Here is a 22,953-nt window from a genome sequence, read left to right on the forward strand (position 1 = left end):
TGATATTATGTGAACAACAATAAAGTTGTCTTTGGTTTTGGGTTCTATGTTTGTCTAGGCAGGGTTCGAGTTATTGCAGTCCCTAATTTCAAAGTCCAGGTTTTTAACTCAGCCAACACCAACCCCTTCACGCTTTTGGTTTGGAAACACCTTGTTCAAGTCACTGCTAAGTGGCCCTTTATGTTTATATGGAAACATTATCAAAAGAGACATAGAAGTCACTCCTGGCCAAATCCCTATTTGGCTGTCTCTGAGAAACACCTATTTTTCTTTCCCTAAAATGCACAGTAATCCCAAGAGATTTGCAACGATCAGTTCCAGGGACACCCAAGTACTAGTGACAGGTGAAAGTATATGTGTGATTTCACAGAGAATTGCTCCTTTCGTGACTGCGCTTCTTGCAAAACTTGCCAAGTCACCATGATGGGGCTGTGAACATCCCAGTGACTGTGCTCTATAAATATCCTGGGTGGATAGAGACAGTGCAAAAAGCAAACAGAGCACTTAAGTGGTAAGGACTTCTCTGTTGGGCCTGCTGAGTTTGTGCTAGTTGTCATTGTGACTGTTTGTCACAAACAGGCTGCAAAAAATATTTTCAGCTGCTTGAGATAAAATGGACAGAGGTGGAGGCTTTGTCTTGGCTTGAAACAGTGAAATGCTTTCGGGCCAGAAATGTTCTTTCTGCTGCCAGCTCCCAGAAGACTTTTTTGGCCTGAAGGCTCATGTGTAACAGCTTATATATTAGTCCAATAAAAGATACACATGATCTACCTTTTCTCACTATCAGTCCATCACCTAAAATGTTGCTGCAGCTAATGGTGGCTCATACTTGATTTGTATCCAGTGTATTTTAAGGCTGCAAAACCATCCAGCCAGGATAGATGTCTGTCTCACTGCTGTCCTCTGCCTGTTATTATATGTTTGTATTAATGACGAGCTATCCTGTAGTTTTAGTCAATTTAAATATTGAAAACAAATGTTCTCCTTTTTCTCTGCCTTGAGGCTAGGAGTGATTGTTTCAGCCTCTTCAGCATATATGAATCTGCATCTGTTAGAGGTCTCTATTCTGCAGTGAGCCCAACATATGAACTCAGTTTGCAAATTCAGCTGAGAAATGCTAAAATTGGCACCTAGTTCTGCAAGTACCTATCCTGATAACATATTCAATGGTCTAAATACCACATTGCTTTTGAATTGCAGTTTTTTAGACTTAGCCAATTGGGTCAATGTCCTTCTGTCTCTTGATTGTTTACATCTTGATGTTTCAGTGTCACCAGGATACATTATTATGACCATGGGATGCAAACAGTCCATCGCTGAGGGTTTTTTTTTTAGTAACTTGGCAACGTTATCTAAAGCAAAGCAGACTCTTGAAATTGGGACATATTGCAATACACAGGGACAATAAGAAGTATTTGTGGTACAGAGTATTTCTTGCACATTTGAAATCTCTGTTATATCAGTCTCAATCAGAAATGGACTGGCGAAAACAAAAGTAATTTTTTTTGCTGTTTAATGTTTCTGGTAAGATTAGCATTTGCAAAAAACATTCTTGGAAATGGTATAAGAGTTTCACACAATAGCCTTAACAATGTTTATACTGCTGTTTATAAATAAGCTTTTAGGGATATATAAAATTGTAGATCATTGGCCTGATAAGCCATAATATCATTTTCAGAACTATTTAGGTGTGTTGACTGAATGAATGTTTAGAAACAGTGCAGCACATGTAGTAAAAATTTGCATGAAAACCGTATCGATTTCAGGTGCAGAGGAAGCATTTCAATGCAGAATAGATGGGCTGCTGAATTTATCTGTATTCTAAGCTGGGAGCAGGCAGAACTTGCCCAAGGGACCCCTTGTAGTCCTAATGTGAGATGGCGCAAGGCAGTGGGAGGCATGGCATACGAGATGTAACAAAAGACTGTGAGCTGCAGCTCCTTGGTTCAGCTCCTGGGTCTGTCCTGTATAGCCCAGGGGCACAATCTGTGATGGATTCTGTTGAATGCCCTCATTTCTAGCCCTTGACACGAATGAGAGGGGCTGAATGACTATAAGGGGCTTCCGTGACTATAAGCGGAGAGGTAGAAGTAGATGCTGCTCTTCATGCCGCTCTTGACATGAGTCTAGTGATGAATCCCCAGCACTTTTTGGTTGCTGCACATTTGTTTCAGCATTTGGGGGCTGCAGAGTTGGCATACCATCAGCAGCAGAAGGTTCGGCCCCTCCAGAGCAGGGGGTCAAGGGAGAACCTACATCCCTAGTGAGTGGGCAGTGGAGAAGGCAGGAGGAAAACAAGAAAGCTTGGGACACATTGCTATGAGTTGCAGAAAAATAACAGGAATTTTGCAAAACTGATACTCAATGTGGTGATGTGCCATTTATGATGAAGTGCCTCAATATATCCAGATCATTTTGAACATTTTGTTTCTTCAAGCCAATGTCAAGATCTTTTTGTATCCTGCAATCTGGAGCTCATTAAGTGCATGACGCATGGAAAACTGTGTTTGCTCCTTAATAATGTAATACTGGGGAAAACAAGCTCTCAACCCCATTTTCTGTTGGACACCTTCTGCATTCCAAATTCAATCAATTTTATATATGTGCACTTGAATGTTTGCACGTATGTCTCACTGTGTCTGAGTGTGGATTTGAAAGTCACACTCTGCGCAAAAATCTCCCCGAGTCACCAATCCTTGGTTGAAGGCAAAATAACAAAATACATAAACCGCAGTGCTTCATCCACCCGTCATGGCCTGAGAGATGGAAATGCCCCGTTACTGCCAATGTTACAAACGGGTATTTCTCCAGAGGGAGATATTGAAGGATGCAGTGCATTTAGGAGTTTGTTGTTGTCTGCCTCAAAGTGAGGAGAGAATCAATAATTTGTTAGGCTGTGAGCTGACGGCTTGTCTGAATGCCAGCTCCGGTGCCCTCCAGGATAAGCTGCCAAAGTGACTGAGGGAGCAAAGCGGGATGTAAATTCCACAAGTCATTTTCCTGAACCTCTTACGTGGGAAACCTTTAGAAGCCTCTTGGTAAGGACAAAATCCTTCCAAGCTTAATTCTTGTTTGAGCAAAATTCCTTCTGAGGTCAGTAGACCTAATCCCGAAGTCTTATCACTTGTTTACCTCAATGGGATTTGAGAGTGCGTGTGTGGGGAACCAGGGGGAGGGAGGGTCTCGGGACAGGGTGTGCTGAAAATGCTTTCCTGGGAGGCTGGAAGAAGCCTGCCAGGTTTAGGTTCTCCAGAAATGGGCACACATGTGAGAAAAGGCTTGCTTTGATAAAAACAAACTTTGTTTCCTGTTTTCTCAGCAGCGGTAGAAAGAGGAGGTGAGTATTCCTCTTTTCTGTGGAGGCTCTTCGGTGCCTGGGGGTGGCCAAGCTGCATCTCTCAGGGATGGTACAGCTCATGCTTCCATGTATGTGCTTCAGAGGTGGTTTGCATCTGAGACCTTCCCTCTTTCACATCCTGGAGGAAAAAAATCTCCCCAGGCTGGCAACTCCCTCTTGTCTTTTTAATTGCAACACAGTTCATCAAAGTGATAAGTAACATCAAACCTAGAAGCAGGTGAGAGCTGGGATGTTGGTTTCTGAGTTTGCCATGTGGCTCTGGGGAAAGAACCTTGCAGGGTGCTTTAGAGCAAGTCCTGGCTCAGCTTGCCCCCATGTCCTGTCATAGTGAAACTCCATAAAAGGCCCCTCATCCCTGCTTTGCAAATTTTGGCATGCCCACGGTGCCCTCAGCAGAGATTTTTCCTGCCTGTGTTCCCCCCCCCAGCCCTTTCTCCCTGCAAGTTGAAAATGTATCTCCTTTATAAGGGACTCAGCCTTTATTAGCCAAAGATCACACCTGTTTATTAACCTTCCAATAAGGCTACATCAGCTGAGTGAAACACCGTTCAGCAGGGCGTATGGTATCATAAAAGTCACTGCTGGTGTCACCCAGCTCTGTACAATGCAGGAAATGGAGCTGCTGCTTTTTGCTTTTTGGTTTGAGGCTTTTTGCGTTTTAGTAAATGGATGGAAATGGTTCTTCTCTTCTGCTTTCTGGTGAGTAACTTATAAACGGCCTGTGTAAAATTGGCTCTAGGAAATGTAATCAGAAAAATCTATAGGCAGTTGCATTGTTTTTATGAATGCTGGGTCATGATACAGGGAAGATTCCATGGTAAAGTTTCATTGAAAGTAAAGGAGGAACACTAAAAGCTCTGCTGCTGATCCGGGGAAAGTAAAACTTCGTCAAGCCAAGTAACACTGGGCCATCTTGTACTTTATTCCCTGCTGTTTATCTAAAGCACATTTCTTACATTCAATAGATTTCTACTTCTGGCAGTTTATATCTCCATGAGTTTAAGAGCTTTTGACTAATTAAGAGCAGAGAGATTTTCACCATGCTGCCACAGCCCCAGTGAAAGAACGATTTCTGAGCGTTTTGCTCTCTGGGGGCATATGAGGCCAAAATTATAAATAAATAACTGTCTGTGTGCATATACATACATATATTTAGATGTTCAGATTATATTTATATCCATATACGTATTTGTTCAAAAAAAGCCTTAGAAATGAGCACCTTCAGAGGGCAGGATGTGCGTACTGTAAGGCAGTCTTCTAGGTGGGTCTCCGGTTATGTTATAAGCTATTTGCAAATTAATTGTGGAAGAAATTTAAGAGGTTTGATTCTACGGGTGAAGAAGCGTGTGTGCTTGCGTGAGTGCATGTGCACGCATGCAGAAAGCAACTGTGAGGGATGCCTGTGCTTAAACTGATCAGACAAGTTTTATTACTTCTGTCCATCGATGCTGTTTTGAAATATGACAGGCTGATCCTATTAAGGTAGCTCAGAAATGTCTTTCTGAAATGGCTTTTGGGCCCCAGTTCCCACACTCATTTACTTCCTTGATTCACTGCAAAATCTGCTCTCCTCAGCATTTGCTGCGTTTGCTCACACAGATGCATTGAAAAATGGATCGTTAACCAGTGGTTTTCTGTAACAAAAGGTGGGGTTTGGTCCAAATCCAGAGAAGGACATACAGGAAAAGATCACAGCTGAGGAAATGACTGTGTCAAATTGCATGTGAAAAGTGAGAAGGTAGTACGTGTATGAAAGAATACGACTGAGTTAAAAAAATATACAAATGAAGGGAGAGGTAATTCAATTGAAACTCACAACTGCTTTAACCTCACTGATGTTGGACAGTGCCCGACTCCACAATAAATCCTGTACACCAAAGTTCAAGATTCAGATTCAGGAAAACATACAAGTTCTTAACTTCATCCCTATTTGGCAGCACAATTCAGTGCCTCTCGCATAACTGGTCGCCAACTCTCACAACGCTTGGTGCAGTACTGAGACCCCATGGATCCTTAATTCCGTGTATAGATGTTTGCAGTGCCACACGGGGAGAGTCTGGTCTGAACCAGAGCCTTCAGCAAATGTATCCTGAGTATGAGTGATGCAAAATGAAAGCAGTCAGGGAAAGGAGGATTTGTTGATGGAAGTTAACAAAACACCTTTCATTTTAGTGTGATGTGTTTGAGAAGAACAAAATCACTTGTAAGGCATGAAGGCTGAAAAACAGCTTCGTCAGAATAAGAGAATTTACAAATGCATTATTATGCTGTTGCTAAGATCACACCTGTAGTATCCCGCACCAAGATCATGCTCTTAAATTCAGAAACCAGTCTCCAAAGGAAGACCACAACATTCAAGGAGATATAAGAGTGGGAATGAATTTAGCCAATTTCATCTAAAGAAATGTTTAATGGCAGGATGATCATCTCAAGGGTCATTTAATACCGGGAAAAGGAAATGACACATAACACGAGTAGTAGCACAAAGAACAATGAATTCAATTTAATAAAGGGCAAATTCAAATTGGAAATGAGGCTAAACTTTTAGATGGTTAAGGGCAGGCAGAAAAGGAAATAATTTGCTTAATGAGGTAGTTATGACAAACTAGGTAGAAATATTCTGGTTTCCAAACTCAGCAAGTGTGGAGTTGAATCTTTCCTGCCTGATGCAGCGGGTTCGTCCGGGGAGCCCAGCAGTGTTTTGTCAGCCTTGTCCATCATGACCATTCGTTGCATCAATAATCCATATATGAATAAAGGCGCTACAGTAGCATTGGTACATTTTGAGAATCCTTCTTTCATCTCTAACAGTGAAGAAAGAAATTAGATTTTTTGTGGCTTCACAATACGAAACAAGATGTTAAGTGTGCTGTAGTTGTACGAGCTGATATTTATAGACCACGTGGAGATTTACAGCCTCACAGCATTTCTGTCTGATCAGAACCATGTTATAGAAAGGCTGGTGGGGATTGTTCTTAGGGTTGCGTGGGACTCGGATGCTTTGCTCTTCACTGAGTTGTGGAGAATATTGGAAACCCAGAAGTACCTGTTCAAAATCCTACTCTTGTGTTCCACTTCCACTGTTTCCTTGAAGCAGGGCTGACCTGATGGCTGTTAGTAATGCAACGGTTGATCTTAATTAAGCACCTACAGGTCTCGCTGCTCCAGATGGGCTCTTAGTCTCCTGCCTGCTACAGCACTTCTAAGGAGCATGTCTGAAAACAGCCTTGTATCTGTGTTGCCTAGAAGGCTTTACGAAAAAATGCATGCTGCCAGAACCTCACGTCTGAGTAAAAGTGGACCAAATGTATTTCCAGTGTCAATTTACCAAAATTAGTGAACAATGCAAGAACTGATACTGATATTGAAGTCAGTTATTCTAATATGATGAAAGTGATTAACAAAAATGTTTATCTCTTTGTGGCACAGATATATATTTCTTGCTTTATTTTAAATATGTTGAGAGGCACAGAGTACCTAATTAATGAGGTTTCATGGGGATCCCCATTAACATCTAATGACCATCAACTGGTGAGTTTTCCAATGTCTGAAAATGAAATTAAATGACAGCATTCGGTGCATGGAAGTGGCTCATATTGTCCAACACAGCTAATGATTACTGTGTTTAAGTAACAGAATTCTCATAAGGATTTGAGCTGCTCAAAAATTAATGCAGTTTTTCCAGGACCTTGATAATGATCAGGAAGTGAATGTAAAACTGTGATCTCATGTCATTTGGAAAGTTAATGGAATAATCTGATGGGCAGAGCTTGCTAGGGATCTAACTGTACACTGGAAAAGAAAAAAAAAATTTAAGGCATTGGTCTCTGCCAGCAGCAATGGAAATGGAGAAGATAATAGATTTTATTCCATATTATTTGAGATGAAAATGGGTGGTGTCCCAAAGAGAAATAAAGCAGTGTTGCTTTTTGTGAGGAAAATAGGTCAGCCTAAATACTAGCATTGGTTGTTACATGCTACTATAGATGTATATGTTGGAGAGCTGGTTGGAAAATTAATTTATTCCTGTAAAAAGATTGCTTTTAGAGAAATCTTTCTTTAAGCTTTGAGATTTTCATTGGAAAAATTGAAAATTATCAGTTTCCAGCTACCAGAAACTTTCAGATGGAAACCTGGTTCCTGGTCAAGATTTTTTTCCCCAGTGCAAACACATAAACTCTTGCAGGAGTAGCCATCTTTACTGGTGTGGATGTTGTTTCCTCTACAGCAGAAATGAATCCATTTTTTCGTGCAATATGCGTCCATATTCTGTTTTGTCTCTTGGTTCAATAGATCCCTTACTGGATATACCTTAGCTACTACCTCCTTATTCCGGTTGTGAGTTTCTAAGTCTTGGTTTCTAAGATTCTGTTCCGGTCATAAGTTTGTAAGGTGCTCGGAGGGCTTGTCATCCCATTTGCTCTGAGATCTCTACTCTTTGCAGATGAGCTGAAAATTAGTAATAAAGTGTTTGTGATGCTCAGTGAAAGCAATGGCAGAGGTTGCACTGGCAGTAAATGTGAAAGAAAGAAGCTGTAAAGGCTGAGGAAAGTAGATGCAAATTACCAAGAGTAAGTGCAAGCCATTTTTCTGAAAGAACTCAATCTTTTTGGCTGGGGTCGGAGAATGACAATCAAGGATTTGATCCATTTCTCATATGAGTCATTGAGGTTGTTGAATAATAACCCATAAAATTTATACTAGTAGAGTTGTTCCAGGACCCTTGGAAAGGTAATGCTCCCTGGGTGTTTCACGGGAATATTTTTTGGATCTATAGAGCACGTTACCAGTGTTCATCAACTAATATGTAGCACTTACTGGACTCGGTTGTGTAACTGGGGAAGTTGAGTTGTCAGCAGTAGGTCAGAGAAAATGATCTGTTGGTCCCTTCATGCCTTCACTTCTCTGAATAATGGACCTAGATGCCCCAATTAATGCCCACAAACATGTGTATTTGCACTGAGCAAAGGAAGTATGGAGCTGCAGAAAGCTCTGTGATTAGCATCAAAACACGCCTTGATGCAGGCAGTCCTCTGTGTCGTTAAAAGGTGAAAGCAGGGATGTTTCAGAATTTGTTGGGGTATTTTATACAGCTTAGGCTGGTGTCATGTTATTAGAAAGCAGAGTTGGTTGGGAACGTGCTAGTAGTTGCTGGTCCGTATTTAAGATACAGATATGTACACCTCTCTGAATAGCCAGTAACTTTGTGACTTAGACTTTTGGCTGAGAAGTGAAAGGCAAATGTTAGACGGTCTGGTTAAATTAAGCAGCGTGGAGGCTTAAACTTCAGTCTTTTGTGCTGGATTGTTCCTTGGGGTGCAGATGCCACATGGGTTTTCCCTAGAGAAGGTCTCATTTTTATCTCCATGTAAAATGGGAGAAGCTTTGTGGCATGAGAAAGTTCTTTCCTCTGTTGTTAAACTAAGGACTTATTTCCAATACCTTCCCTCCTTTAAGTAGGTGTCAGTCGCCTTTTTTTGGTTAGATACCATAGACTAATTCCTGTCTCTGCTCTGGGTCTGTAATTGTGCAGAGTAGTTCATCACCAAGGGAAAACAAGTCTTTCTTTATAACTGTTTCTCTTCATTTTATCTCGGCTTGTCAGTGTCTGGCAGATTCTCCATCCTTTACGCCATTCCTCTTCAGCTCACTAACAGAGCCGTCATTAGCTCTGCATATAGGGCAGGCTCGGGGATTTCATTACATCTCTGATGTTTTGCTCACTCTTTCTTGCGTTCTCTTTGAACTTTATTTTCTCTATAGGTGAAAAGGGCTGGGTTCTGCTCGGAATCTGGTCTCTGCTTTTTATGTTCTTAACACTTGTAATTACTACTGGACTGGACTGACATGAAGCGATGCTGTAACTGTGCCTAACGTTTCTGTTTGGAAAAGCACTTATGATGTTGGCATGTGTATCTCATTTTGTTAAGTTTACTTGTACTGTTTAGGACAATCTGAGGAGATTTATAATTGCTTGTTTTGTAATACAGCCACAAAGAATTAAGTAAAGGCTTTATAAGTAATCTTTCTTTTCCTCTAGCCAAAGAAACACTGTCATGTTTTCATATATCAGCTTATTTAGGGTCAAAGTTTGGCTTCTCTCTGCATTTGATAGGCATATGTAAGTGCTGCATCTGAGTAGTTCACAGAGGAATTTGGCACTTTGATTTTTAAATGCGGTGCCAAACATGTGGAGAGAACAGCATAGCTTGATTAGAATGGAGCCCATGCAACGACGGGAGGTATATTTTCAGCAAAAATTACTACGAGAAGAGATGACAACTTAGGAGACCAATTGCAATTAAAATTGTAACAGACTTGGAGGATGGATAACTGCTAGCTTTAGATATTTGATAGCTAGGCAGAAACTCAGAAAATAAGCGTTTGCTGAGAGCAGAGATATGGAGGAAAGATGGCTTTATGTTTAAGACTCTACACTGGGATTCAGAAAATTGACTTCAGTTCCTTTCCTGGCTGCCTCACAGGATGCCTCTGTAGTCTTGGGGATGATTACAAACTTTTGACCATATGTTTATGCTGCATCTAGTGATCTGGATGTATTTGGTCTTCATGAAGTTCTAGCCTACCAAGTAATATTTACTCATTAGTCTCTAACAGAAAGTAAACAAACGGTCTTTGGAAAAATTAAACTGAGTCATGTTTACACTGAATAGGGATTCTGTGTCCTGGTCAGTGATGGATGAAAAGCAGGACCTTCAGAGATGATGACTATATCAGACTTGATGCTCAGACCAGGCATAGGATCATTTAAGTTGTTTCAAATAATGTTGTGATGAGGGAGAGGGAAGAAGGGGAGGTGATGTTGACCATGAAGACTATGAGCTGTTTTCCCAAGATCTTAGTCATATAACTCAGGAAAGAGGAAGGACCTAACAGAAGTAGAGAGAGCCTTCCTCAAAGAGGACTTTATAATATCATTATTGTATCGGCCAAATGCAGGCACACTTCTTTTTTAATGAAGGAAAAAAATGCCTTTTTTTTTTTTTTTTTTAGATAAATCATCCACAAACAAGCTTATGAGAAAGCTCGAAGGAAGAAGGCCAAAGAGGCATGCCAGAGAAGGAAGTTTGCAGAGTCCAAGGGGTTCAGAGAAGACTGCAGTGGGACTGTCTCTGAGAGGGAGCCTTTACATCACTAATTCTTGAAGAGTTTACCTTCTGGGACTCCGACCTTGGACTGCTGCCAGTCCTTGGCCTCTGGGCTGGTGAGTTAGTGATGGAAGGATACTCATCTCTGTTGTGCTGAAACATGATGTTTTCAGGTTGCTCAGCATGAGGGGGTTTGGTCTCTGATCATTCTGTTTCTCCTGCTCCAGTGATGAGAGGATGTGTCAAGTAGTTAAAGCACAAATCTGGGAGCTGGAAGACTTGGCATCTGTTTCTGACGCTGCCACAGCCTATTTGTGATTTTGGACAAGGCAAAGAATGACAGACGTTAGATGCAGCGTTTTCCAAATGGCTCAGGGCTCCCTTAACTCTGCTATCATTGGAGTCAATGGGACTTTCTCCCTTGACTTTTTTGGGAATGAGGACTTTATATTTCAGACTTCATGTGAGATAGGTAGGTTTCTGTAATTTGGATACAGAAAGTGTGTGTCTGCTGCAGTGCAAGGAACTGATGCAACTTTTGCAGATGCTGTTTAGTGGGCGGGGGAAGCACAGTTTAACTAAAAAGGCAGGTGACATTCAGGCCCTAGTTATACCAGTTCAAATCCAAAATAATGTTGTTGGCGTGTTTAGCCAGAATTCATTGTTAGCAAATACCTCGTACTTCACAGTCACTCAGTGTAGGTACATGTGATGCAGTATGGGCAGGGGGATGGTGAATGGAAATTGATTAGTTTGGTCCTAGAATATAGCCCAGACCCAGTAAATAGCATTGCAAGGCGTTAGCTTTGTAGTGCTGCTTTTCCACTGTAGCATTACAAGAAGAACCATTTACAGATCGCGCCCAGTTCTGAAACAAGGAGAAGTTTCCACTTTAGAAAGGCTGGAGCTTCTATTTGGAAAATAAAAAAGTTCCTTATGGAAAATTAATTTTTTATTTTGACAGAAATATATAATGTTTTTCTCCGGTTTTGTAGAACGATGGACCCAACACAGTTTGTCAGAATAACCAATCCAGGGACCAAGGTCCCATCCTGGTGATTCATTTCCCTTTGGACTGTCTAGCAAAGAGATGGGGGTCCACACACAGTTGTTCCAGGGGAAGTGGCAGTATTGGCCCTGCAGGCAGCTCCCAGCCTGGGATTCCTCTGAAAAAGAGGAGGCATGAAGGAGGCATCAGGAAGAGAACAGGTGGTGCCATTTGCAGAGAACAATCTGCAGAAATGTGTTCAGTAAGCCCCAGAAATCCCAGATGCACTGTTCATTTGCAGTTGATATGCTGAGCGTAGCTTTGGTCATCTGACAAGGGAGGACAGGACCATGTTGCTCAATCCTGCTGCTGCAAAAAGATACACAGCCAGAGGGATGGAGTGCCACTGTCCCTAGAGAAAAAGGAATACTTGTGTGCTGCTTATGCTCAGGAGGCCTGCTCAGGCGAGTCACTTCTGTACTGTGGGCAGTCCAGAGGCAGATGAACATTGTGTTAGTGAGAACTGCTTGACTGGTTATTGGGGATCCTAGAAGCCCTGTGAGTTTGATCTTAAAATCTGCTTGAGCTTCAAGTACTTTGGTCTATGGCATGGCTGCTGCAAGCTTGGGGTTGCTGGCCTGGAGCCGTCAGTGCTGTAAAAGCCCAGGCTCTGTAAGCTGTTTCCTTGGAGTCCTGCAGTGTGAGCTGGCGGGGAGCCGTGCAAGGTGCTGGTAGAGACCAACAAGACAAGCTTGGTCCCCTCACACCTCTTTTTTGATAAACCTGGTGAAACCAAAAGACTGGATGCGTCAATGTTGACAAATCAAGCTGTACTGTCAGAAAAGAGTTGTCTTGGGATTTTCCTAGGCAGATCTACTTACTGCATGCTGGGTCTGGTTTAGAAACAATTGCAAAGAGTGAACTTTGCTCAATGGGTTTTAAGTCTTTGACCTTCATTGCTCAGAATGGTGCTCAGAAACTGTCGTCTTTGGAGGAGGAAAGGCATTTTCTTTCACTAAAGATGTTTGCAGTTATTTCCTGTCTTCCCTTCAACTCTTTTCATATTTATATTAATATTTTCAATGCTAATGAGAATCATCACTATATGCTAAAAAGATCCCCTGTCCCTTAAAACTCTTCTTGAAATAGCCAAAGACAAAAAAAAAGTAATGAACTAAAGCTCCCTCTGAGTCTTCGACTCATCTGATCACCTAAATTAATCAGCTTTAAAGAAATGTGTGCGGCTTGTTGCGTCCAGGGCACTCTGTCTGGCTCCATGACTTACGTTGCTTTGTCTGGGTATCACAGCGTGCATATGGTGTGGGATTATGCTCTGTCCTCAAGTGCCTGCCACACTTACACTGTGTAATCAAACTGAATTCTGGGTGAATGTCGGCTACAACAAAAAGGTATTTCCAAGCAGCTGTAATTTTAGCTTACAGGCCTTTTAGGATCAAATTTTCATCTCCAGTATAAATCCACTGAAGGAAAGAGTTTATTTAGATGCACACCTGTTGAAAGCAGAATCTAGACCTACATCTTGTCTTCAAGCAACATCCCAGGCCCTGCTTCTGTGACCTTCCATGTATATATACATGCTTTTAGTGACAGCCTTAAATTAATAGTCATGGCTGTATGTGGAATAGGCAGGAATGAAAACAGTGCCTAACTCCATGGCGTTCTTAGTGGAAACATCGCAAGCAACGTGGTCTAGCGCTGGGAGGCACCAGCCCTAGGTTGGGGTTCCTGGCTTCCCCCAGCTGTGCCACTGGCTTGCTGTAAAATCCTTCGCAAATCACTCACCTTCTCTGGAGGTTCAGTTTTGCTTTTGTAAAGCAGGAACAATGATTCCTTTCAGCTGCGCCTCCACAGCAGTGATTGAGCGGGGCTAACAAGCAGTAATGCAGTCTTCAGGGAGTGGCAGCGCTGAAGCTACTCCAGCGAGTGTTTTGTACTAGGAGAAGAATGGATGCTTAAAATATTTAATCAACAATCTTTGGGTATATATACCCCCACTTCTGCATTAAATGCTCTTAGTGATTTAGGGCTTTATTATGTCTTCCCCTCTTTTGTTTATCTCATGTTCTCATCAACAGGAGCTTCATTTTAGACTATGATAAAGCTTTTTAACCATACTTTTACTGGATATAGTCATTAGGAAATCTTCTGCATATGTTGTTTTTTTTTTTTAATAGTGACCCCATTCTCACTTTATGAACTATCTTGACTTTTTTTAAAGGGAAACAATAATGAATTTCCATATGGGCTATACCTTGTAAAAAGATTATCTCCGTTTATTCTTTTTATAAAGTTTTCAGAAGGGAAGGCACTGTCCCAATGCACAGAAGCAATTTTTCTTTTCAATGGATCCTGTGACTCAAATCTAAACCTTTGCTCTCAGAGGAACACTTTTCAAATGTTTACTTACTGCTTGATTCCTGATAGGCAGTCTGGAAAAAAAACAGATGAGGTGTTGCTCCTGAAAGTTATACTGCTTTATATTGTTTGAAAGGCAGAGATTGAACTGATTTGTCTAGCAGCTTGCCTTTTCTCAACTGGGGGAAAGAGTTCCTTTGTAGCTCAGGCTTTTATCAACAGTCCCGTAAAAGTGTTTTATATATATACATAAAAAATCATACAACATTTATATAAAGCCTTTCATCTTGATGGCTCCAAGGTAGTTGACAAATTTGTCAAGTAATTTGTCAACTACTTTCCTCAAAGTTATCTCTCACTCCAGCACAAAAATGGAGGTATTTCTATGCTGGGTGAAATTATTCTTGCTACTAACAGCTTTTTAAAATAACCGTCAGACCTGTAATGCATGCATTACAAAATTTTAATCTAAGAATTTTAGAAACGTTTTCCTGGTCTTCTAAAGGGATTTAATTAAATGTGAAGTCACCTTCTTTTCCTGGTGGTGCCCAGGGGAACTGGTGCATGAGGCATGCTGAGCAGGAGAGGATCGGCACTGTGCGTGTTCTGTGGGTAACTGGGAAAAAAAAAAGATAAATAATACAACACTGAAGACAAAACTGGGTCTTAGAAAGATCCCCTCTGACAGTCATTTGGTGACAAATTCCTCTTCTGTGGCACAGCTGTAACAGATTGTTGTGTATGGGTAAAACCTGCATGAACCAATGGGGACGCCTGCTCCTCTCTGGTATACCCTTACCCGTCCCAGGCTTGGTGAGGACCCTCTGTGCCAAGAGCGGGTTGCCTTCCTGGGGCTGGTGGTGTTCCTCACAACAATTTGCCCTTTACCTCACTGATGGCACCACGACCTTCTGTGTCCAGTATTTCCATAGAAGCTTTATATACAAGCAGCATTTGCCTCTTCTGGAAGGGCTCTGCATTCACACATCCCACATACATACACGCTCGGCATCTGTAAGGCTTCATCAGAGGATCCTCTTGGCTGCTGAACCTTTCCCTTGTGCAAGTCGTTGGCTACCTCGTGAGCAAAGACGTTGCAAAGTGACTAAGGGTTTTGTGATGGGATCCATAGCATGAGTGTGTTAATGGAGTCAAGTGCTATTTATTGGCTCCAGCGTGTTTCACTGCGCCCTTGGCGCATTTGTGCTTCCTGTATGAAACTTGGCTGAAGGAGTCAGAACTGCAAGACATCATCCCAAATTCCAGCTGGGATGCGTAACTTGGCTACATGACACTCTCCCCTCTTTGCCCCCCTTAGCCACTTCCCATGTTAAATAGTTTCTCAGGACTCAAAGGGGAAGGGGGAGATAATCTGCAGGCCAGTGATTCTGATAAGTAGAAAAATTGCATAAATAAATTAGCCATGATTTATAGTAAGAAATTGTCGCTTGTCTCACTTGCCTGGAAGTTGTAGCTTGCTGAAATGACAGTCCTTGTCTTGCTGTTGGGGGGCTGGAATGCAGCAAGTGAATGCTGGGGGTAGGGATTTATTTCAGACATATTTTCAAATTGAAAAAAAAAAAGGTGTGATTTATTTTCTTTTGCTGCAGCCTGCTCCCAATTTTCAGTTTACATTAATAGCTATGGGAACAGCAGTTCTTATTGCCATATACTTTAGCTATTAACACCGTGTCTGGTTTGACAGTACATCTCTCTTAATTTTTTTTTATTCCCTTGCGGTCATAAAATATGTATCAGCCTTCCTTTTTAATCTTCTTTGGCATGTCCAGCTAGTTAATTTGCGTCTTTCTTTCCTCCTTTACAATTTGATTTCTCTAACATCATATACTTAACCAGAAGAAACAAACCAACTCTCTATCAAAAGTTCCTTTTATTTTTTTTTTAATTAGTAATTTGTTTGAATTCATATTTAATGGAATGTTTTCTCCAGGAGCCCCTAACGGCTTTCTACCCCAAATGTTTGCTTCATTGATATTTTAATTGCTGTATTAATCAGCATTCTGAATAAGAGGTCTTTCCCCTAGTTCAGTAAATCCATACTGGTTGAGTAAAGCATGTCTGTGATTTATGTGCAGATAAACAGCTTTGGATTCTATCCAATCGCTTCATCAGTTTTAATTCGGCTGCCTAATCAGTAGCAAACAGGAGGGTTGTTTTTTGTTGTTTTTTGCTTTGTTTTGTTTTTAACGGGGTGGGGGCTGTTAATACAGGATTTGGCATGTTCCCCAGAATGGCACAGATAGCTCCCCATTTCTCATCATGTTCATGTCAGAGTCAGCTCTAACTTTCTAAAAGAGTTTATAAGAAGGGGATGAGATGCCAAGACCTGCCTTTGGGCTTTCGGTGGTATCTAAGGAACCACACAGATATGCAGTCTGAACAACAACTCTGCTCTTATCTCATGTTTTATAAAGGACATCCCTCAGATGAGTGAGAAAAGTGGAAAGGCTCGTATAGAAGCAGATTTTATTTCCTGTGTGTGTTTAGGGGTTGATGTCTTCAAAATTATTTTCACAGCAATCATGTTACTGCTGTTGCTGTTCCTTAATAGATGTAATCACTCTGATGGGGTCTGGGAGGCAGAGGTGAGCGGTGCCTGTGGGGTGCAGCTGTGTAGGACCGTGTAGCCCGCTCTCACCTTTGCAGCTCCAGCCTACAGGTTGCTGTTAGGTGTCAGCTATGGGCACAGTGCTGTAAAGGCCAGGGTGGGCCAGGTGACCCCAGGCTGAGGCTCTTCTAACTTAAAGCTCGTGACCAGAGTTCCTGACCTCATTTTTGCCTACAATAACCCAAGCAAATGCCTGTTAAGGTTAAAATATCAGACCATTTACATTATTATCTATTAGCGCCATGTGTCCAGAGGTGAAGTGTTCTCTGATTTATAAGCAGCCTCTGAAGGATTCCAAAGAGCAGCCCCATTTTGGTCATCAGGAATAGGGCAAGCAATTCCATCTGTAATAATAAAGCTTACCTAAAGAGCTCAGCATGGTTTGAATAGTAAACCATGCCTGTGTGTCTCTGAACCTTGTCAGCTGTCCTGGCTGCCCTTCGTTTCACCGTGCAACAGTGCCTGGCCACTTGCCTTGCACCGGGAGACTGCAAGAGATATTAGTAGCTGCTCTTCTGTATCTGTTTTTTCCTGTTTCGTAGCAGCCCTTGCTATGTAGGCAAGCAGCAGGCTTGGGAAGGCTGTGCTAGGCTGGGTGGCCACCACTGGACTGTTAAGGAGACAGGTTAATTTAGAAGGAGAAGACATTGGCATTGCTACTGTATATTCTTGGGGGTTTACATCATAATGCAGGTGACATATACCACCTTTTTTCCATTTCAGGTTAAAACCCCACAGGTCTGTGTTTCACTATTACCAAGATGAATCCCAACGAGAGCTGCTAAATTCCAACTTTTTGGCTCAGCCTTAATGCCTTGCACACACCCATAGCTGAAGGGACTTTAAATAGAGCTTTGAATCATCCTGAAATTCAGAGAATTAGGCTGGGCTGGAGGGAAGGGCAGTAGACTGAGTTTGTGGCATTTTGGGATCAGTTTGCAATGCAGATGTGCATGTCCCGAGGGACCTTGGGCGAGGTGTTTAATCCATCTGCTGTGCTGGGATTTTTATAGCTTGCAAAAGGGCAATAACACCTCCCCGCCTTAGACTGAGGATGAAGAGAGGATAAAACTCATTAATGAAGAGAAGACATTCAGATCCTGTGTTGATTCTGGTACAGCTCCATCTCTGCTACGACAGTCACCGGGCTTTTTATTGGCAGTGCTCGAAGATTTTTCACAGATGGTTGTGAACATTTTTATACTCTTCTTGTGCGTGGTCAGAGGAAGGCAACATGGCTGCCCAGGGTTGGGGAGCAGTCAGTGACAAGGTGACCGTCGTGCCCCTGTCAGCAGCTCCCCCTCTAGCCTCAGGGAGAGCAGAGATGCCTGGTTTCTGCTGCTCCGCAAAGGCTGTGAGCGGGCTCTTGCGCTAGTCCCACAGGTTCCTTGCCTCGGGATGGGCAGTTTATTCTTTTAATGTTGGAATTCCCTGCTTTTGGCTAAGACAGCATGGATTTGGAGGGGTGTGCGGAGGGGAAAATTTGGCCATTAGACTACGTTACTTATATTATCCTGTTTTTTTTTAATTGATGACAGCACTATGGAGTGACTACCAGGCTTGGGATTTTCCTGGCTTTGACTGAGCACACTCTATGGGCCTGGTTCTTTTAACCTCAACAGATGCTCTGAGCATCCCGTTCCTGTTAAAATTAATGTGAAACAAACTTCCCGAGTCCTGAAAGATGAAGACTATCCCATCTGTCTGTCTGCTGCTTTAATGGAGAGATAGGAAAGGTTTCATGCTGTAACCTGAGAGGGAATTCAAACATCTGAGAAGTAATTTCAGGAGAAGGCACAGTTTCTTGCAGGTGAATTTAGTGAATCCTCTATTTCTGGACAGAAGGGAGCTATTATATTTAGAGAGTTAGGCAGTTTACAGACCAAAATCCTTCTGGTGATCAAACCTGAGAATTTGTGCTGAGCAGTGGCTTAAGTTTTAGAAAAGACAAACAGTCCTGGAGGTCTGAGCTAAGAGACGCATCTTATTTTCTTACAACCTTGTACGCTGGGCTCTGAACTGCCTCCTGGGTTATCACCAAAAAAGAATTTCCACTGTTATAATTTTAAAGAGCAAGAGTCAACTGGCAGCGAAGACTGGGTCCTTTTGTCAGGTGCTCTGTCCCGATCGCGTTCCCTTGTGTTTCCCGCTTTCAGGATTCATCCCTGGCAGAACAGCTGCAGAAATTTTCACATCTTCATCCCTTTCCTATGATTTCTTCCATAAGGGAAGACTGATAGGAGAAGGAAGGAAATGTGAGAGTGCGTATATGTGTTAGTCTTAGAATATTGAAAGAAGGGACTGTGGGAGCATTTTCTGGTTTATGGAAATGTGATGAATGAGGCTTCTTGTACCAAACAATTCCTTCAGTCCTCTTGGTGAACTTGGTGTCCGGTGCCTCTGTTGCTGCAGTTTGCTTTTTTCAGATGTTGCTACATTTATTATGACTTTTCTTTATTTTTTGTTTTCCTTTTTCTCTCTTCCTTTCTCCCTTTCCCCTTCCCCTTTCCCCTTTTCTTTTTCCTTTTCCTTTTCCTGATTCACACTATTTAGAAGCCATTGTTCAAGAAAGAATTACCAGAGAGGTCTGCTGCTGGCTAAAGTCTCATTGCCCATACCTGAGCAAGGCACCTTAACCCATGGGAGCCCTCTGGCACAATATAGGGTTTTGACAGGTCAGATTTTAGTTTTCCTGGAAAAAACATTTTTGTCTTTTTAGTATCTCCATTCCTTGTCTATGGTGTAGAGTTAACAGCATGTGCTCCTTCTCCGGAGTGCAGTGAGGAAAAACCCATCTGGTTTGTGAATGCTCAGACATTGATCTAATGGAAGCCATGCAAATAACTAGATAAATGATTTCAGTGAGATCGCCTGTCAAGCATAATAGGTAGCAGGGTTAGAATCTCTTCATAGTGAATCATTTCTTACTGGCTGAGTGGGACTTGTGCTCACAAGCCATTTTGCAGAAGCGTCCTCTGATTCTTGCTGTCTCTGTCTTTTCCCTGCCTACACACTTAGCTCCTTGATTTCTTGCTGGTAAGCTCCAGGGAGCAGAGACGACCGTGGCCAACCTCTGCACAGTGCTTAGCACAAAGAGTTCAGGCATAGGGTAGGCTTTGGGGTGCTGCTATAATATGAAACTAAAGGATAAACTATTAGAAAATAATCTAGAATTTCTTATAATGTGATATAATTTTTGCCTCTACTTTCATCAGGTTGTGGTGCAATTGGGATTTTGGATAAGACAGAAGGGTGATAATAAGGAAAATAACCTTTGAGGTGTGGGTTTCATCTCAAAGGTTTGTTCATTTTGTGCTTTGCTTTAGGATGAGTACCCGTGGTGTTTCAAAGAGGGGGGATATGGGCTCACAGCTAGCGTGCTAGATGTCTGCCCTGCCAGCCTTGCTGTGACACCTGGGGCAAATCCTGTAGGCTGCGTTCACGTCTTCATCTGGCTGCAGCTCCTGGATTGGCTCGAGCAGTTTAAATAGGTCTTTACTAACCCGTATCTGACTGCATTTGCAAGTAGTTCTGCTGACAGAATGGAGGGTGCAATGAACTCTAGCAGGGGTGAGCGATGAGGCAGGGTGGTGGGTGGTGGGGACAGGAATGTCCCCAAAGAGAACGTTGCAGTGAGGAATAAGATGTGTGTTCACAGCCCACATTTCTCACTGGTGCAAATCTCCCACTTGGAAACTGGGGCAAGAACGATTCCTTGTCTCTTCCGTGAGGATGAAGCAGGATTGTGAAAAGTTCAGGCAGGGCTGCACAATTTCTAAGTTAGATTGAGTGTGTTAAAATATTTATTGTTTCTACAAGCATTTTCTGGTAGCGAATCTGTAGGCTAGGATTTTTGCAGAAAGAAAATAAAAAGAAAAAAGATTGCAGCTGAAGCAAGTCTTGAAGCAACCTTCAGATGAGCATTAAGGAAAATTTGTACACTGTTTTGTGGTTAAGCTTAAATAATGTTATTTACATTTTGTTTCCAAAATAGTGTCAAAATTTGATGTTAAATTCTCTTCCCCATCGGATATAAGATGTAGTTAGAAATATCTACTGAAGACTCTTTTTCTGATCTTTTCACAGGTTACTAAGGATTTTCCCTGGAGCTTGATTTTGAATATGACACTTCAGTAATGCAGAGGCTGTAAGTAAATAATATAATGTTTGCAACCCGTCTTTAACAGCTGTGTTTACATGCTTTCCAGAGCTTCACTAGAACTCATCTTTGCTATACTCTACCTTGCAATGGGTTTGCAAGGAAGTTTGCAAACTTGCCTCTCCTCGGCAAGTTTGCTGATGACACAAAGCTGGGGGGGGTGGCTGACACACCAGAAGGCTGTGCCGCCATACAGAGAGACCTGGACAGGCTGGAGAATTGGGCAAAGAGGAACCTTATGAAATTCAATAAGGGCAAGTGTAGGGTGCTGCACCTGGGGAGGGATAACCCCATGCACCAGTACAGGTTGGGGGCTGACCTGCTGGAGAGCAGCTCAGTGGAAAGAGACCTGGGAGTCCTGGTGGACAACGGGATGACCATGAGCCAGCAATGTGCCCTCGTGGCCAAAAAGGCCAATGGCATCCTGGGGTGCATCAAGAAGAGTGTGGCTAGCAGGTCAAGGGAGGTCATCCTCCCCCTCTGCTCTGCCCTGGTGAGGCTGCACCTGGAGTAGTGCGTCCAGTTCTGGGCTCCCCGGTTCAAGAAGGACAGGGAACTGCTGGAGAGGGTGCAGCAGAGAGCTACCGAGATGATGAGGGGACTCGAATACCTCTCTTATGAAGAAAGACCGAGGGATTTGGGTCTCTTCAGTCTGGAAAAAAGATGACTGAGGGGGGATCTTATCAACACTTATAAATACTTAAAGGGTGGGTGTCAGGAGGATGGGGCCAGGCTCTTCTCAGTGGTGCCCGGCGACAGGACAAGAGGTAATGGGCACAAATTTGAGCATAGGAAGTTCCACCTAAACGTGAGGAGGAACTTCTTTACTTTGAGGGTGGCAGAGCACTGGAACTGGCTGCCCAGAGAGGTGGTGGAGTCTCCTTCTATGGAGACATTCAAAACCCACCTGGACGCACACGTTCCTGTGCAACCTGCTCTAGGTGACCCTGCTCTGGCAGGGGGGTTGGACTAGATGATCTCCAGAGGTCCCTTCCAACCCTATGATTCTATGATTCTATGACTAGAAGCTGACACAGTTCTAAAGTGGATCATGCCATTGTAGACACTTTGCTTTATCAGCATCCTGTCTCATGTAAGAGCTCCAATAATGATTGCTTAATCTGCAGGAGGAAAGCCAAAGACATCTGTCAGTATCGCAGGCAGTGCCACAAGCAGACAAAAATAAAAATACCTTATTAGCGTAGATGAGCAGTGAATAAAATGCAGTGATACATTACCAAAAGCTGACGTGCAGTTTGTTCCCAGGCACAGAACAAAGGCCAAGAGCCTTATTTTACTTGTGATACCACTAATTAAAAAGGCCTACTAGAAGCTGAATGAATGAACCTGAGGAGTTGCTGCCCTGGTCATGTATTTGTTGGCCTTCGGTATCTTGGTGTCAGAGTTAGATATCTGAGGAGTCTTATCACAAAGGCAAGCTTTTGTGCAGTTCCTGGTTATGAATGCTTGAAAAAGATACAATTTCTTTCTCTTCCTCCACTTTTCCCATCTTTTTCTAAGGTGAATTAGTGAGCTGTTAATTTTGGTAGCTCCTTTCTGAATTCTGCATTGTTTTTCCTAATCAGTTCTCTCAGATCTGCTCAATCTCCATTTAATTCAGTCAGGTACTCAACATCCAAACCTCTTGTAATAAAGAGAGTGCTAATTTTTCCTTTTATTTCAATTGTAGTTGATGGTTTTCGTCAGGTGTTATCATATAACTCAATCACCTGCCATTGGAATTTGTAATTTAATCAATAAAGGAGGCAATTTTTCTCAAGGAGATCAAAAGAGAAAGAGCTCAAGGAAAATGCACGGTAAAAGGAAGGTGAAGAACAAAAAAGGATGATAGGAACTGTGGTTTGCACTTAATAGCCACACACCATGGTGATTCTATCCGCCTGGCAAGTAGTAAGCAAAAGAGTTACCACCATTTTAGAATTAATGAATCTAATGAGTGCATCTATGCACTCATCTTGCAAAATCTAGAGGGAAAATTATGAATGTTACTTAAGATGCTATGACAAGTACCTTGTGTCAACTCCACCACACTGAACGGCTTTAGCAACCATGTGCAGTAATATTCACACTAACAGTTTGATACCAAGAGAGACACCTAGAGATGAAACTCTGTGCTAGGTGAGATTCTCCAACTTTTCTGTTCACATGCCTTTGCTACATTGCTCTTGCTGTAGACAAGGGCAGAGGAGGGAGCAGCCACGGCATCAGGCCACTCTTGATGTGCTCATTGAACAGCTCAAGGCTTTGCAGCACAGGGCCTCAGTAAAGGTGGCCGTGGCCTGTGTACCTGCTCTGTCCCCTGCCTCTCTATTT

General features: G+C 42.5%; 1 protein-coding gene across 5 annotated transcripts in view; it reads left to right on the forward strand.

Moving 5' to 3' along the window:
• Positions 1-22,953, forward strand: part of SEMA5B (semaphorin 5B) — a 277,400-nt gene that overhangs the window by 65,758 nt on the left and 188,689 nt on the right. For 4 of the 5 annotated variants that reach the window (XM_063341108.1, XM_063341110.1, XM_063341111.1 and 1 more), the window contains exons 2-3: positions 10,373-10,583; positions 20,547-20,607. The gene's annotated coding sequence lies outside the window, so the exon portion shown is untranslated. The remainder of the gene's footprint in view (positions 1-10,372; positions 10,584-20,546; positions 20,608-22,953) is intronic. The other variant, XM_063341109.1, reaches the window with a different exon arrangement.

Source organism: Chroicocephalus ridibundus, chromosome 7, assembly GCF_963924245.1.
Source record: "Chroicocephalus ridibundus chromosome 7, bChrRid1.1, whole genome shotgun sequence".
NCBI lineage: Eukaryota > Metazoa > Chordata > Aves > Charadriiformes > Laridae > Chroicocephalus > Chroicocephalus ridibundus.